A 17,484-nucleotide genomic window follows, 5' to 3' on the forward strand; every position below is an offset into this window, starting at 1 on the left:
TTTGAAAATGAGCGTGGGGAGGGGAGGGAAATAGCTCAGTGGTAGAGCGCGTGCTTAGCATGCACGAGGTCCTGGATTCAATCCCAGTACCCCCACCCCAAAAAAGAAGGAAAAGGTAAAGGAGTCAACAGAGGCAAGAATCCCATAGCATGAAAATCCCAACACCTTGGCTATGTGTCTGTGTGCGCGACAGTGCGCGTCTTGCAGATGTGAGATGATAACGTTAATACTTAAGAAACATTGCTTCAGAGACAGCCACTCCTCATACACTGCCACAAAATTGAAATCACCTGCGGTGCTTCGTTTTGTCAACTTATCTTTCTAATCCTAGGAAACCGAATCAAGAATGTTTGCAATTAGGGTTCTGGGGGTAGGGAGGCTGGGGAGTGAGGGCGTAGAGATATTTGTGCAAACAATTTTGTCACTCAGGACAATACTCTTGAGGTCCATCCAAGTTGTTGTCCATTCCTTTTCACCATACCATGGTTTAACTATTCACCTATCGAAGGACATTTTGGTTGTTTTCAGTTTGGGGCTATTACAAATAAAGTTAGAAAGATCCATGTACACGATTTTATGTGGACGTATGTTTTTATTTCTCTGGGATAAATGCCCAGGAGTGTGATTGCTGGGTCCTATGGTAATTGTGTGTTTAGTTTTATAAGAAACTGCCAGACTGTTTTCCAGAGTGGCTGCAGCATTTCACGTTCCCACCAGCGATGTCTGAGAGATTTTTTCCACATTCTCTCCAGCATTTGGTATTGTCTCTATTTTTTATTTCAGCTGTTCTAATAGGTGGGTAGTAACATCTCATTTATATTTTCACCTAGCATTATTTTCATTGCTTTAGAGGATTCCTTTGTTCATCAAACATAATTTTGAAGACTCAAGTGGGGAAGGAACATCTATTGGATATATTCATGATTTTGTTTATTGTGTTCTTTCTTCCAGATGTTCCAATATTTCTTCTTTTATTATTTCCTCTTTTGTTTAGAGAACTTCCTCTAGCTATTCTTTTAGGGTACGTGTGATGGTGACAGATTCTCTTAGTTTTTCTTCATCTGAGAATATTTTGATTTCCCTTTCATTCCTGAAGGGTATTTTTGAGGGCTATAGGATTCTAGGTCGGCAGTTCTTTTCTTTTAGAGCTTGAAAAGTGTGCCAATTCCTTATTCAAGACATTATTTCCCTGTAAGTAATGTCTTCCCTCCTCTGTCTGCTTTCAAGATCTTTTTCTTTGTCTTTAGTTTTCAAAAGTTTGACTATAATAGGTCTTACTGTGAATTTCTTTGGGTCTACTTTGTTTGGGTTTCTTTCAGCTCTTTGACTATGTAGGTTTATATCTTTTTCCAAATCTGGAAACTTTCAGCCATTATTTCTACCGATGATTTTTGGCCCCATTCTCTTTCTCCCTTCTTCCTGGGACTCCAATGATACGAATGCTCGGACTTTTCTGATGGTCCCACAGTTCCCTGAGGCTCTTTTCTTTTCTTCTTTTTTAGTCTGTTTTCTCTCTGTGTAATTTCTGTTGTTATATCTTCGAGTTTATTACTTCTTTCATTTGTCTCCTCCATTCTTTTGTTGAACTCATCCACTGAGTTCTTCAGTTCTAAAATATCCTTAGTTCTTATTTGTATCTTCTTCCTTGTTTCCTGAGACTTTCTATTCTTTTCATTTGTTTCAAGCATGTTTGTAATTGCTCATTGAAGCATTTTTATCATGGCTGTTTCAAAATCTTTGGCAGATAATTCTAACATCTCTGTTTTCTTGGTTTTGGCATCTATTGACTCTTTTTTCATTCAATTTGAGATCTTCCTGGTTCTTGGCATGATGAATGATTTTTGTTTGAATACTGTTCACTTTGGGTATCATGTAATGAGATGCTGGATCTTATTTAAACCTTCTGTTTTAGCTGGTTTTCTTTTTTCTGACACTGCTCTGGCAGGGGAAAGGCACTGCTGCCTTGTTACTGCCAGATTGGGGCAGAAAGTCAGGTTCCCTGCTTGTTCTGTGTTGGCATGGGCGGGTGTGGGAGTCACAGGTTTCCCTGTGGTGTTTGGGTACAGCATAGCAGTATTTGTCTAAAAATGTTCTTCCTTGCTAAGCTGCCCTTTTCCTGGTCCTTTGGCTAGAGAGGGCAGGCATTTTGTTGTTGCTGTTGCTCCCACTGGTGTTTTCTGAACTGCTGGCGTCTCCAGCAGCCAGGGATATGTGAGGCAAAAAGAAAATCCAGGGAACTGACTACCATGTCATTCTTTGGTTACTGAGGTCCTTAGCTAGTCTGCCTTCTTCTCTCCACCTTTCTTGGTCTTCTTATGTTTGTTATATATATAATATGCAGGGGTTTTAGCTGTACTTAGTGAGAAGAACAGGAAAAAGTGCATCTCCTCCAGCTTCTTGGACGCAGAAGTCTCCACTTGACATTTTGGATCCTACATCTCCTATTAGTTAAATCTCATCAGTTATCTCCAAAGGTATGGTGTTAAAAAGTCACATTTTGATCTGCTGTCTTCATTGAGTGAGTGGATCATGCTCATGGAGCCTGTGAGATATTGAGGCAGAACCATAGATTAAGGCATCCCCAAGAGTTCTCCAGCTGCTGAGCTGGTGACAGATTCCTTAAATCTGTTCTGCTCTTGAACAAACAAGTCTTCAATATGTGCCCATAGCTGCAATGGGTGTTTAAGAAGCTGTGGAGAAAGCTATAGCCTCAACTCTCAGGGTGTTTAATGTCTAGCTGAGAAGACAAGACAAATGAATTCTCAATCTCTGGGCCTGGCAGATAGTAGACGCTCAATAAATGTTTGTTTCCTGAATGAATGCTTCTGAACAAAGGCTAATGGCCCCGGAATGACAGGTGCTAAACTATTGTGTGGTGTAGACTAGAATTGCTGTATGGAGCCAGAAGAGAGAGAGCAGTATAGCCTGGAGTAGTCAGGAAGGGATTTCTTAAGGAGGTAGCGGTTGGGTTGCCTTGTAGGTTGGGTAGGGTCTGGAGGTATAATTGACATATAACACTGTATTACTTTCAGACATACAACATAATGATTCGATATTTGTATATATTGCAAAATGGTCACCACAATAAGTGTAGTTCACATCTGTCACCATACGTAGTTACAAATGTTTTTTTGTGTGTGTGATGAGAACTTTCAAGATCTACTTTTTAGCAACTTCAAATATACAATATAGCATTGTTAACTACCGTCACCATGATGTACATTACATCCCTGCGACTTATTTATTTTATGACTGGAAGTTTTTACCTTTTTGGAAGTATTTTTTGAAGGAAAAATTGACAGGACTTGTTAACAGGTTGTTTATGTCGGGGAGAGGGCATGAAAAAGAGTAAAAAGCCAGGCTTTGGCTCAGATCCTGCATGACTAGGAGCCAAGGGGAAGACTACCTGTTTGATTGTGGACCTGATTAACTCGAGCTGTTAGTGAAACATCCAAGCACATTTGCATGGTAAGTATCTGGACTATCTGGAGCTGAAGGGCTAGATAATACTAGAAAAACCCATCTTTTTACATGAGAGTGGCCGGAAGATGTAGGACCCAGCTCCAGCTTGGCAGCCAACAAACTATGTGATCTAAGGCAATTCACAACCCCTCCCTGGGCTTTGCTGTCCTCATCTGTACAATGGGGTACACTGCTAGATTGTTTTGAATGAGCTAACATTTGATCAGCACCCAGCACAGTATCTGGTATTTGGAAAGAACTCTATACTTGTTGGAATATTTTCCTTCCAGCTGTAACGTTCTTGGATTCTGAGATTTCTTTGAAATGTGACTAGTCCTCACATGTATCTCTGTATCTCTTGTCCTCACTGTATCTGCCTGTTATGACTGAGTTTTTACTTAGTAGCTTTCCCCCCCAGCAGAACCCACCAGTTTAAATTATGTGAAGCTAAGAAGATAGGGGAGGGAAGGTTGTACGTGTTGTGTCTCAATCTTTTCAGACTTCCTCAGTTTTTCTGTGTTTTGAGCATTTGCTGTTTTCACGCTTGAATCAGAAAAACGTCCATGTTGGCTGCCTCCAGCCGTCCACTCTGGGGAGTACAATGGGCAGGTGGCCATTAGTGCACAGGAAGGGGGGGCTTTGTGGTATCGCAAAGTCCTTGGATTTTATTTATTTCCAGTTTTCTCAACATTTGTTCCACAGATCTGGGCAGTTTAAAAAGGCAGGGTGGAGTGGGGTGAGAGAAGGATGAAACTTAACGAGGCCTAGAGAAAAGGATGGACACATTTGCCTTTCAATAACAAACTGGGGCTTAAAACACTTAAACTGGAAAAGATTTGTAGGCTTCATTTTGTCTTTCTGGAAACTAAACACTGCTGTGACTTTCCACGTGGCATCTGAAGAGTGGACTTTGCTTTGAGAAGTGGTTCCACATCTTCTTACTAGAACAGTACTTATTTCTTTCAAATGAAAAGTAAATACCTTTTGAATGGAAATGGTCCAAAATAGTGTCACAAAATACATTTTTCAGATTGTAAAGGAATACAAGCTCATTACAGAGAATTTGGAAATTACAAAAATTAGAATATTAAAATAACTTATAATTGTACAAACTAGAGATAACCATTCTTAATATTTGCATTTATTCCCTTTCAGTCTTCTTTTTACACACACACACACACACATACTCAGCCCCACACACTCAGGCTCATACTGTAAGTTCATTTGTAGCCTCCCATCTCCCACTTAATTTAGGTTGTAAGCATTTTCCCGTGTCATTAAATACTCTCCTAAAGGTGATTTTAAATAACTACAGAGAATTTCATAATATAAATGTTACTGCATAGGATTTTATATTACGGATGGCATTAAAGCTGATTTCACTTTTTCTCTATTTTAAATAATGATAGAATGAGTTTCCTAGTATTTATATCTTTTTGTGCATCTCTATTATTTTCTTAGGATAAGTCCTTAGAAAGAGAATTACTGGGTAAAAGGACAAGAACATTGTTAAGACTTTGGCATATTTTGCCACATCACCCTGTGGGAAAGTTGTACCAATTTGCAAGCCTAGCAGTATTTGAGAATGCCTGACTCACTGCTTTAATACACATTACTTCATCATCATGTATACATGACACTATTTTGGACCATTTCCATTCAAAAGGCATTTACTGAGCACCTACTATGTGTAGGGTACTATGCTAGGTATTAGACGCACTCCTGTGATGCTGTATAAGTGCTAGGTAGATACCACACATACAGAAATGGTTAAAAATGCAAATAAATATAACCACATATAAATCTCTATGGTCAAGGATGACATCATTCAGCTTTTGAATGGCTACTTTTTGGGGAAAGACATTGCCAGCAAATTTTTAAAAAATAATTGAGATCTTATAAATGCTTTTTAAAAAATGATTAATATGAATCTTGCCAACAGTAGGGGTTCAGTTGTAATCATTTACACTGTATTTCCTGGTGTAAATTAGGGTGAGAATGGAGAGGAATATGAGAAACCCACATCTTTTAGAAAAGCAAAAAGCCCATCTAGGGGAAAGGAGAATTTCTGCTTTTGTCAGTTCCCTTTAGAAAGTTAACCTGTTAGTTATCGGAGAAGGGGGACACAGAACACACAGAAAGCTAACCTCTTTCTGGCAGCTGGGGATAATTTGTCAGTCTCCTTTGAAATGTGGTTTTGTGCTCACTGGAGAAGGCAGCTGGAACAGAAAAAGCATGACAGACAAAAGCTGAAATCCACATGAAGAAAGGTCTTTTTCCTCAAAATTACTGCCTGAGTTAGCAACGGTCAGAACAGAAAGTACATGTATCTCTTCCCAGCGACCAGCACAGCTGGTACTAGAGAAGGCCTCTATGCTGCAGGAGCAGCCCTGACTAGGGCTGCCGGAGAGCATTTTAAACGAGCCCTCTCAGCCCCATGAAAAATGACGCCCTCAAATTAAATCCACTTCACACTGAGACTAAATGAATGAAAAGTATCATGTTTTGAAATCCAGTGAAAAGCATTTACTATTCTGAAAAGGAAGACCTACTTCATGTATAGTGGATGATACACAGAGACATAGAAATACAGGTATATGAAATCAAGTTAAAAGGGAACCAGTTGGAATGAGCTAAAAATAATACTGTCAAACTGGAGACAACCCAAATGTCCTTCAACGGCTAAATGGGTAAACTGGTATATCCATACGACGGAATACTACTCAGCAGCACCAAAAAAAGAACTACTGATACGTGAATCTCAAAATAATTATATTGCATAAAAGAAGCAGCATCAAAAGATCACATATTCTCTGGTTCCATTTCTATAACATTCTGGAAAAGGCAAAATTATAGGAACATAAAACAGATCAGTGGTTATCAGGGGTTGATTACAAAGGGCAGCATAAGGAAGCTTTGGGAGGTGATGGAACTGTTCTATGTCTTGATTGTAATGGTAGTTATATGACTTCCTCTGTCTAAACTTGTAGAACTGTATACCCAAAATAGCAAATTTCACTGTATGTTATTTTAAAAGGTGAATTCAAAAATCTCATAAAGATAATACTATCAAACATGGGGAGGTGGAGGAAAGACAGAAGGTTGGGAGGAATGTTAAGTGAGCTAAATCCTGTTTTTATAACAGGGAGTCAATAGATAAGGTCCAAAATGGATAAATCAAGACATAGGAGTAGGGCGTATTATTTAGAGATATTGAAGTAACCACCGCATGAATTGCAAACAGAATCGGTTAAAAATGGTTGCTTCTGAGGAGTGGGACTAGGGATGGGGCAGAGAACTGTTTTTTTTTTCATTATTATTACATGTATTATTTGATATTTTTAAACCGTGCTCATGTATTACTTTGATTTAAAAATAAATGTAGTGGAAAATGCAGTGGACTGGGGATGGAGAAACCTGATCTCTAACCTTCATTCTGCACTAATTGAGCAACTCCCTTCTCCCCTCTGGGTCTTGGTTTCTACATCTGTACGATAAAGAGGTTGGCCTAGATGATCTTTAAGATCCCTTTCAGACCTGAAAGAATTTATAAAATTAGATGATTTGCAAATACACAATTCCTTGTTGAACACAGAGCTAAGAAACAGACTTTTATTTTTAAAGCTGGAAGGGACAAATCATCAAATCAGTCTCTTTTGTGTTGTGTTGTTTGTTTAATCCTCTATATTTTTCAAGTTTTTTTGGGAGGATAATTTAATTAGGTCTATTTACTTATTTAGTATTAGTTCTTTTTTTAATGGAGGTACTAGGAATTGAACCCAGGACCTCATGCATGCTAAGCAGGCATTCTACCACTGAGCTATACCCACCCCCACCAAACAGTCCCTTTTTAACCACTGAAGAAACCAAGACACAGACTGGTTAAAAGGCTCACTCGGAATGACAGTTAATTGGTGACAGAGCTAGGACTGGAGCTTAGGGCTCTGCATGGCTCTTGCCGCCGCCCTACCCAGCTTCCAGCAGGTCTGATGGAATCATTCCTGGGCACCAGGGCTGACAAAAATTCCCAGGGATGACACCAGGCATGTAACTCATACACTGACATGGTTTCATTGGTCCGTGAAATGAGTCAGAATTTTGGAAGTGGTCCCTGACATAAGCATGGATGACGCAGTACCGCAGGCATCCCAGAGCTGGTCAAGGCTAAGTTAGGGCCCAATTTAGGGACTCCATTTCCTAATAACTGGTGGATAATCTGCCTTTGACAGCTACTGCCAACCTACTGACTTCCCTTTTTGTGCGATACGAATCCCACCACTAGGAAATACCACCATTCTCATTCTGATTTAAAACAATGGGTTTAACCTTCTTTTCCCTCATCAGTTCTTTATTTCTACAACCTCTAAGCTCATGCCTTGTTTCACTGAAATTTATCAAGTATGATAGATATGTCCAATTGGAAACTTTTATCAGCCGTCATCAAATTAAAATGGTACCTGGGTACGCTTTAGCAATCCTCCTAGGAAGAGAGTTGAAACAGACCCCTGACTTTGACCACACCATCCTCCTAGGAAAGACCTTCCATGTTGGCTGGCAAGCAAGCTAAAAGCATGTGCATTTTGCCAAGTGTCTCCCCCTCCCCCTTTGCTTGGGCCGGCAGGCTGGCTTGCCCCACATCGCACAAGGTCTGAGGTTTTAGAGAATAAGGACACCATTATGCCGGGCTATCATTCTTCCTCAGTGGAAACAACACTGCCCTTTGTAAGCTCCCAGCGAACTTCAAAGGGTGTGGCTGTCTTTCTGTGCTCCCAGGGAAGCCTCCTCGGGAACCACTGCTCACAGTGCCTTTCTAGTGCAGAATCTTCTTCAGCTGACACTGAGTTAAAGCAGGAATTTTGAGGCAGCTCCCTGGCCCATTGGTGCTTTGCCTACCTTAGAAACAAGAGTGTATTTTTTAACACCCCCCCCTCAAAAAACACTTGTTTGCCAACTTTTGTGCCCCCCCATCAGTGCCCCCACTCAAGCCTGGCGGTCTGCCCAGTTCTGAATCCTGCCTTACCTACTGCCTGGCGTTTACTTCACAACAGCTGGCCCAGGGATCTCAAGTACTTAGCTTCAGCTGCCAGCTTAGGGAAGGAGAGGCCCCTGTAGCTGAGCCTGTGACAAAGACAGCATTTGTTCCCACACCAGTATTCTCAATGTCAACAGCAGTGACAGGCTCCAAAGGAGATCATGCCCAGTCACTGCCCTCTTGGTGAGAACTCCACAAGCCCAGGGATGTTCATTCTTCCAGCTTCCGTATCTGCTTTGACTCTCCCCACAATGCCGTGAGGGGACCAGAAACCACTAATAAAATGCTCATTTTATGGTGGGGAAAGGCAAACACCCGGACACTAGGGGATTTGCCCAACGGAATGATGATCATATTGTTCAAAACAAAAGTCAAGATACCTGGGTCTGACAAATGTCAGTTTCTGTGATTTGCCGATTTGTTTATGTGAAAGGTGCTGTTACCTGGCTTGCTAATCACTGAGTGACAGTGCTGGTGCCACCCAAAGTGATGGATGATGGAAATGAGGTTGACGTGAGGGTTGGGGTGCTTCAGTACACTGTAGGGGCATGGCAAAGAGAGACTTGACCCAAGACCTAGGGGGCTGGATGGCATTCCTTTTCTTCCTTCCACTAACAAATGTTGACTGTACCAGGTCCCAGAGTGACAGAGATGACTCAGATATGCCTGTGCACTTCTCCTTCATTAGCACCACATAATAATTGGAATTGACTCATCATTGGTAAGATTTTATTCATTGCCTGAATGTAAGCCACATGAAGGCAGGGATCATATCTGCTTTGGTCACTGTCTAGAAGTATTCCTGGCACAGAATAGACACTCAATAATTATCTGTGGAGTTTTTTAAAAAGAATAATCAAATGTATTTTGTAATGCTATTTTAAGAGACATCTGAGAAGTGTAAGCCATTCTTCTCTAACACTTTCAAAATGTAGGTAATCAGTTAAAAGAAATGGTCAGTGAAGAGAGAGACAGAGAGAGCAAGCTCTCTGGTGTCTCTTCTTGTAAGGGCTCTAATCCCATCATGGGGACCCCACCTGCACAACCTCATCTAAACTTAATTATCTCCCAAAGGATACCATCATATTGGGGGTTAGGGCTTCAACATATGGATTTGAGGGGGACAGAATTCAGTCTATAGCAGCCAGTATGCATTGAGAAGTTACTGTCCAATGATGGGAAAGATCATATTGGTGGGTGAGATATTAATGTTGATGTTTTCACTATACCTCATCCCCTTTCAGCCCATCAATGGTGTTTGTTCACCTTTGGCTCCTGTACCTCTTAAAATCTTTTTTCTGCCACAGTTTCCCTTGGATTCCAGTGCCATCTCAAAGCTTCTAGGAAACTAGAGGAGAATAGCTTTCTTGGTCTTTTATTTAGACTAGTAACATTAGGTCCCCCCCCCCCAGTAACCTCTGCCAACATCCAGGGTCACTCTTGCCACCCCTGCCATGCTCTCTGCTCAGTCCAGATACTTGCTTCTTGCTTTTTACCTCCATAAATAAGACATGGACATTTTGCACTAGATAAACAGCAATGAACATAGATCCCACGCTATCAAAGCCGTCTAGGGTGACAGACCGGGTGCCACCAGGTAGGAGACCGTTAGGTAAGCCGGAGTTTTTGAACTGACATGATTGCAATAGTCAATAATCCTTGCCTCGTGTAAACACAATTTATATGAAATTACTTAAGATACTTGACACATTTTAAGCACTCAATAAATGTTAATTATTACTCTTTTAAGATAAAGGTACTTTATGCATCCAGTAAAATAATATTCTCGAATAATATTTAGGCATATAGGAAAGCTGTTACAATATATTGTCAAGTGAAACAAGGAGATTACAAAGAACGTGTACTGTACCATCCCATTTTTACAAAAAAAAAACTCATACATATATAAGACATGTATTATTGTATAGTAATTTAGAGTTCAGGATCTGAAGGTGGGCCTATTTTTCAATCTGTGCATTGTTATTTATTATCTGTGTGATCTAGAGGAAGTTAGTTAACTTCTCTGAACCTTTGTTTCTTTACTCTGTAAAATGGAGAAGATACATATATATATTCCTTTATATACATGTATTTTTGTAATGATATGCTTGCATACCTAGAAAAGTGAAGAGATGTGAGTGAATTATAATTTTCCATCAGAATTAATGAGAGTTCAGTACAGTGAACATGCAGGAAAAAGCACATGTATGTAAGGACATGTATCTATATAGAAACGTACCAGCAATAACCAGTTAGAAAATATGAGAAAAAGACATCAGTCACAAGAAAGGTGTAGGTCAGTGCAAAGAGCTGGGCATCCCCTCTACCCAACTGTACGACGCCCGGGCCTAGAAGCAGTGCCACTGGTGCCACTGGTGCCTCTGGCTTTGGCTCTCTCCCCTTCGGGGCTCAAGCCCAGTTCAGGGACTGGCTGTGAACTGCAAGCATCCTCTTAACTTCCTTGTTTTCTCCCCAGTCCAGACACAATAGCTCCAATAGCTGACTAGTCTGCAGAAATGATTCCCAGCCCCCCAGGTCGACTACTTTCTATATCTTCCTCCTCACAAAGCCGCTTTGGCTTCTTGAACCACATTTTAATTCCATTAAAGACCGTTTGCTTGAAATCTGCAGAGAGAAGAATTCTGAGCAGTTTTCCCAGGGAAGGTTTGCATGAAATTGTGGGTTCAGATCCCACCTCTCCACTTACTAGCTGCCTTACCTTAGTCAAATCCCTTAACCTCTCTCATCACTTTCTCCATCTGTAAAATGGCAGATAACAATGACTTCACTTTTAGGGATATTGTGAAGCTTAAATGAGACCGAGTATGTAAAGGGTTTAGCAGAGTGCCAGGCACATGGGAAGCTCTAAACAGATAAGAGCTGCTGTTACCACTAAGACAGGAATAGTTTGTCCTAAACGAATATCAAAAGTTTTACCTTTTATAAGCTATAAACTGCTTGCAGCAATTAAGAAGGGTTTCCCTACCCCTAGCTTCCATCTAAGAAAGTTTCAAAAATATCAGAGTCTTAGTTTTAGTCTGGGGCCCCTAAACGCAACTGCGTCGAACCCCTTACGGTGCACAGGCTCAGATATTAAACTAAGGACTCACCACCTAGATGGACAGACAGAAGTCACCCACAGGAAACAGTCAGTTTCAGTGAGAACCAGTGACCAGTCCTCAGATACATGTATATAAGGAAATATATTTATATAGAAACATACATGAGGAAATAGACCATCTCTGCACCATCCTCCTTAAGCCTTCGAGGCACAGGGCTCTATTCATCCAGCAAAAGCAATTCAAACACAACAAAGTCATTTTTATACTCCTTTAAAGTGTGTAAAAACAAGATTCTTTTCTTCCCACGAGCGTGAGTGTATGGTACCTCCGCTCTGCCCTACCTCGCCAAGGAACTGAACCCGTGCTGAATTCAGCCACTGGCGGCGACCTTGATCAAGTGCACGCTTCCCCCGCCCCCGCCCCTGGGAGTTTCTGGGGCTCTAGCCAGGCTTGGCCTCCCAGACACACTCGGCAGGTAGAAGCGGTGTTTCAAAGCTTCAGGCACCATGATGCTCAGAGGGGTCTCCCACTCCCCACCCCTCACAGGGAATCCAAGGCAGGAGTGAAGAACCACTTTACAGCACTGGGAAGGGAAATGCTCAAATTTGAGAAATATTCTCACGGCAACTTAGGGAACTGAGTTCCTTTTGCAGACGTCGCTTCTGTACCTTTCATTCTGAAATGTCAACAAAATCAGTTCACCGCCGGACTAGGGCCATGACCAATCTGTGCAGGCTGACAGATGTGTTTTTCCATCTGAAAAGCTTCACAATACCTGTTACATCAAGTAGAAGGCCGGGCAGAGGCTGAGGAGGGGGGCTGAGGAAGTGTTCTCTCACCCCACCCTCCAAAGCCTCCCCAGGATACAGGGCACTAACTTGCACATAACTTACAGGAGTTTCTTTTTCTTTTCCTTCCCTTCCCTTCCCTTATCTTCCCTTCCCTCTCCTTTCCTTTCCTTCCTTCCTTCCTTTCTTGGGATATTGTGCAATTTAGTTAACCCCTAAAAGCCTCATTTTCCTCATCTCTGAAATGGGAGGAATAGCAAAATATACCTCAAAAGAGTGTTGCAAAGGTTAAACAGAATAATGTCTTTAAATTGTTTAGTAACATGCCTCATACTTAGCAAGCCCTCAATACATGCTGACTACTATTATTATTACTGGTTATTCCTCATAGATTTCATATTACTGGATGACTATAACTGAGTATTATTTTCAGAAGTTGTAGGTATTATATGGTTTCCATGTATCACAAGAAAGGACAACTGGAGATATTTGACTGGTGTTTTTCCTCCCCCCTTTTTAATTGTGTAAGCTATTTAAACAAATCTTTTCCATATAATTTCTGACTCTGTTCATCCTAAATTCAAAAAAGCCTTAGTGCTCTAATCTGAAAGCATCCTAGACTTTGTGAAGGGTCTAAGTCAAAGAATCCTCTGTGTGTGCTTTGGTAAAGAATCATTTTGCAACATGAAGAATCACCTCCCAGTTTCTCTCCTTCGCGAGTGATTTTGCCTAGCTGTCTTAAAGCTGTCTGGCCACGTGCTCCTGTATGAAAGCGGTATTGCTCATGCCAGGGATCTATAAAAACCCCAAATCAGCTTGCTCCTTACAGAGAGGAAAGTCGTTGAGTTCCTCTAGGCAAAGGCCCCAGAGACCAGCACCCTGTCTCGCACCGCTCCCCTTTCTGTGTTTCCATGGCCTCATCCTAGCCTGGACTCTGACCATGTAAGTCTGGATTCTTATTCCTGGCTCCCAGCTGGACTCTGACTCCACTCCCTTGTCTTGCCCCATCTGTTGCCACACTTAGCTGCTCCTCACTTTTTACCACAGCAAGTCCAGACATCTTTTCTTTTCTTTTGGGCACTCAGGGTCTCAGTAACCTCTTTAACTAAAATTCCCGCCATCTTCAAAGCATCCCCCCTGCTCATCCCCCTGTGAAAGCATCTCCATGCCCCAGCAGGCTCGTTCCAGCCCCTCTGCCCTTGCTTATCTGCTTCCCACACTTTCCTTCTTCCCTCTGCCTCTCTAAACAGCCCAAGGCCCGCCTCCTTTAGGAAGCATTTCCGGTATCCTGCAACTGACTTATGTCTTCCTTTCTCTTAAGTCTTACAGCCCTTAACTGGACCAGACCATCCAGTGTCTAGCTAGACTTGCTTGTGTTTTTTCCTTTTATGGAATTCTTGACACTGCAACCTATGTAAGCCTTTCCATGTGCCCAGCTCTGTGCTATGTTCATTTATAGTCGATAAACTCAAAACTCATAAGCTACTACTCAAAAACCATTTCTTGCTAGCACACACATTTTGCTTTTTTTTTTTTTGCAAAACACTGCATTTTTACCAAGTCCTCAAAACCCCCAGACTTGCTTGTATCATTTCTGCCGTAAAGGGCTTTCCAACACCTGTCCTGTGGGACTTATCTGGCTGTTTTGAGGCAGAGATGGGAACAGGGGTGGGAAAGCTCTTTGGACACTATTATTGCTGCTGGGCCAAAGCACCGACTGAAGGTTTTGAGCTGATTTGACTGTCCCAGTTGCTTTGGCCTCCTACACCCACAGTCTGAATTCTTACATAGAACTTCTCATTTCAGTAATCAAACATGGTTCCAGGGCTCCTCAACAGCTTTTAGCAGAGGATAGTATTGAACAGGCCAAACCTTATGTTTTGACAAAGGTCCAGCTAGTTTAGCTCCGATGTCCATGGTCACCGACTATGGCCCTGGGCAGCAAGGTGGCCCCCAGATGGACTGATCTATGTCCTAATGTCCTCAGAAAAGAGCTTTGGATCTTCTTAAAGACTGAGTGGCCTGGCACAGGCACTGTTGGCATCGTTATTTATTGAGCACTTACTATGTGTCAAGCACATTATATCCACTGTCTCACTTATAATCCTCACAGCAACCAGGTTACTATCCCCATCTATCAGATGAGGAAACTGAGGTCAGATAGATTAAGTGACTTGCTCACAATCACAGAGCTGTCTGCCTGTAAAGCTCAAGGTGTGCAACACACATGCCTGCCTGATAGATTGCACTCTGAGGATGAGAATTGGGGCCGAGGACTTAGAAATTTTATCAAATGCCTTCTTCCAGTCTACAACCATCACCACTCAAATCTTATTAGTGTGGCCTTTCCCTTGCACATAGGGCAGAGAGAAGATCACAGCATGGCAGCACGGCCCATGGGTACCTATCCTGTAGATGCAGCAGAAGGGAGGAGAATCAGACCACGCAACAGACATAGACAACGCCACTTTCCTAGCAAATTGCATTTGCAGTGGCATGTTGTGAGATTCATGAACACACAGTCTCACCTTCCTCTAAGCCAATCATTCTTATCCTTTTGGGGGGTAGACCCCTTTGAGAATCTGAGAAAAACTCCGATTCTCTCTTCAGCAAAAACGTGTAAGTGCAAAAACGCAATTTTGCATATAGTTTCTGAAAAATTCACGCTGCTTTCTGTATCTCATTCAAGAACTACAGACTCCACCAATTAAAAACTCCTGTTTTAAGCAAACCTAATTTGATGTTTTAAAAAGTGATAAATTAGGGAACAATGATTTCTATAAATAACAAACCAATCTAGGGCACAAAACGCAGGATTTGCTTTGTGATAATTTTGTTTCCATAGAACTTTTTAGGAACATGCCTAATTGCCTGCATGAGGTGTATTTGCAATCAGCATCTCTGTATTCCCCCAGAAATGCAGTCAGAAAGGACAGATGATCATCATCAGAACCGGCCAGAAGGCAGAGCTAGAAACTACTCATCGAGTGGCAGTGAGTTTTTGTCACCGGAGGGTAGGCAGCCACTCAGCAGACAGAAGTGTCTTCATCAGATGGGGCTTGGACTCTGTGACCTACACAAACCTGGAGAAGTTTCAGACCACAAGTCCATTCCCCCTAAGCAGCTGATGGCTTCGTCAGGTACCCAATGGGAACCAACTAAGTATATATTGGCTCGCTCACCTGAGTCCACAGTTACCCTCCTTCCACTGGCTCATGTTGTTCCAAATAGCAACTGTGAGTTCCCTGCCAACCAGAGGCCCTATTGTTCTTTTACAAAAATATCAGATAATCCCAACCCAAGTCATTCCAAGGCCATTTCCCTCGGCCTCTTGTGTTTTGAGTAGACAAGGTCTAAGTGTAGTCTTAATTTTGGGGGGGGGAGGGTAATTGGGTTTATTTATTTATTTACTTACTTATAATGCCGGTACCGGAGATTGAAGCCAGGACCTCGAGCATGCTAGGTGCGCGCTCTACCACTGAGCTCTACCCTCCCCTCCTACCGTAATCTTTAATGTCAATGCTAGGCAGAGCTTGATATTTCTTCCTCTGAACCCACCTCCAGTGTCTGAGCCCGCATACACAGGGTGCTTATTGCAAGGCAAAGATCTGATGCATTGATCTGGTGGAACTTTCTCCTTTAAAAACCTTTTTAATTGAAAGTGAGTCTATGGAGGACGTTTGAAGGGGCACTGGAGCTGAAGCCCTAGTTCCTTCATAGATTTCCTCCTCACCTCCCAGAGTCTCACTTCCCTCTGTCAGACAGAGAACAATCCTCACCCTGCTTATCTCCCAGGGGTCTTGTAAGATTCAAGTCAGATAGTGAGAACATAAGTACTTCATTAACCGGAAGGTGTCAGACAGGCAGAACCATTCATAACCATTATTTCAGCTAAGTTTCAAACCCACTCCCTGAGCTACACAAATCCTTATTGCTCTGTATGCATTCATTGACTCTCCTGCCCTCTCCCTCCCTCTCATTCACAAAACATTTAGAGGCCGTATTATTACCAGGCACCAGAGGTAGCTTAAGTCAGTGCTTACAGAATGGGAAACAAGCTTGGAAAAGTGACATAACGCTTCCAAAGCTCATTCTGCTGGGTGGCGAGGAACTGGGATGCCCTCCCTCTTCCCTTGTCCTCTCACCCCCGACCGGATTCTTTCTGGTTACTCCATTGCCTGTCCCAGAACATCTCCCCCGAGCCCCCACTGGAATAAGAAATTTTTACTCACTTCTGAAAAATAAATCCTCGACCCTCTTTGAGACCCGGAAGGCAGTTGGCCCTGTTTTCTCCTTGTGACTGCACGAGTAGGGATGGGGAAGGGGTGCGGAGAGGGTGAGGCAGGCCCCTCCTCGGACTTGGACTTGACTCCTCTATATCTGAACGGTTGGAGTTGTATATGCATCTCGGAAGATGGCCGAGTGTAATCATGCTCCCTCTTTCCCCGCCCCCCTTTTCTAATTTGCAAGTTGTAAAAATGTGTCACCCCCCGAATGCACCAGGTGTCTCCAACTTTCTAATTGAGCAAGGCAGCCTCCTTCCCAGCCAAGAGCCTTGAAATATTTACCCAAATTTTCATTTCACTGAATTAATGCCTTAAGCTGGTGAGCAATCCAACTGAAGGTCAACGTTCGTTTCCTAAAGTTGTCCAATGTCTGTGTGGTATTCAGACCTGAAAATGATGACTTGACTCCAGATTGCAAACTCCCCAGAGTGCACCCAGGAGATGGAAGCCAGCCCACATTGCTTTCTGATCAGTCAGCATAAATGATCCTCTCTTTCGAGTTGAAGGTGGGCTCAGAATTGAAGCTGCCTTGAGATAAAGCAGAGCAGCCCCACTCAGCCCTGTGGGCAGGCCTCAATGTGGAAGGCCCCTCCGGTCTGGGGAGACCTCCGCTCCTCTTGGCTTTGGGCTGTACCACTTGGCAGATGAAGCGCTGTGCAAAGGCTGGCCAGACCAAAATGGTGCCGAGACAGCCACAGGGTTGTTTAGCAGAAAAGAAAGGAAACATCTGCAAAGCCTGCCTTGGTGCTGAGCAGGGACAGCCTGCGGCTTGGCCTCCTGGGCCCATGGTGGGCCGGCTCCTGACTGATCAGAATGGTTCCCTGAAACAAATGCATTTGAAAGATATTTTCCAT

At 42.6% G+C, this 17,484-nt stretch overlaps 1 protein-coding gene across 2 annotated transcripts in view; it reads right to left on the reverse strand.

Moving 5' to 3' along the window:
• The window catches only part of PLAC1 (placenta enriched 1), an 81,583-nt gene that overhangs the window by 18,087 nt on the left and 46,012 nt on the right, over positions 1–17,484 (reverse strand). Inside the window, exon 1 of one of the 2 annotated variants that reach the window (XM_074359489.1) lies at positions 5,610–5,666. The exons of the other annotated variant lie outside the window; for it this stretch is intronic. The gene's annotated coding sequence lies outside the window, so the exon portion shown is untranslated. Of the gene's footprint in view, positions 1–5,609; positions 5,667–17,484 lie in introns of those variants that run through there. 2 annotated transcript variants of the gene reach the window in all.

Source organism: Camelus bactrianus, chromosome X (assembly GCF_048773025.1).
Source record: "Camelus bactrianus isolate YW-2024 breed Bactrian camel chromosome X, ASM4877302v1, whole genome shotgun sequence".
NCBI classification, from domain to species: Eukaryota; Metazoa; Chordata; class Mammalia; order Artiodactyla; family Camelidae; genus Camelus; species Camelus bactrianus.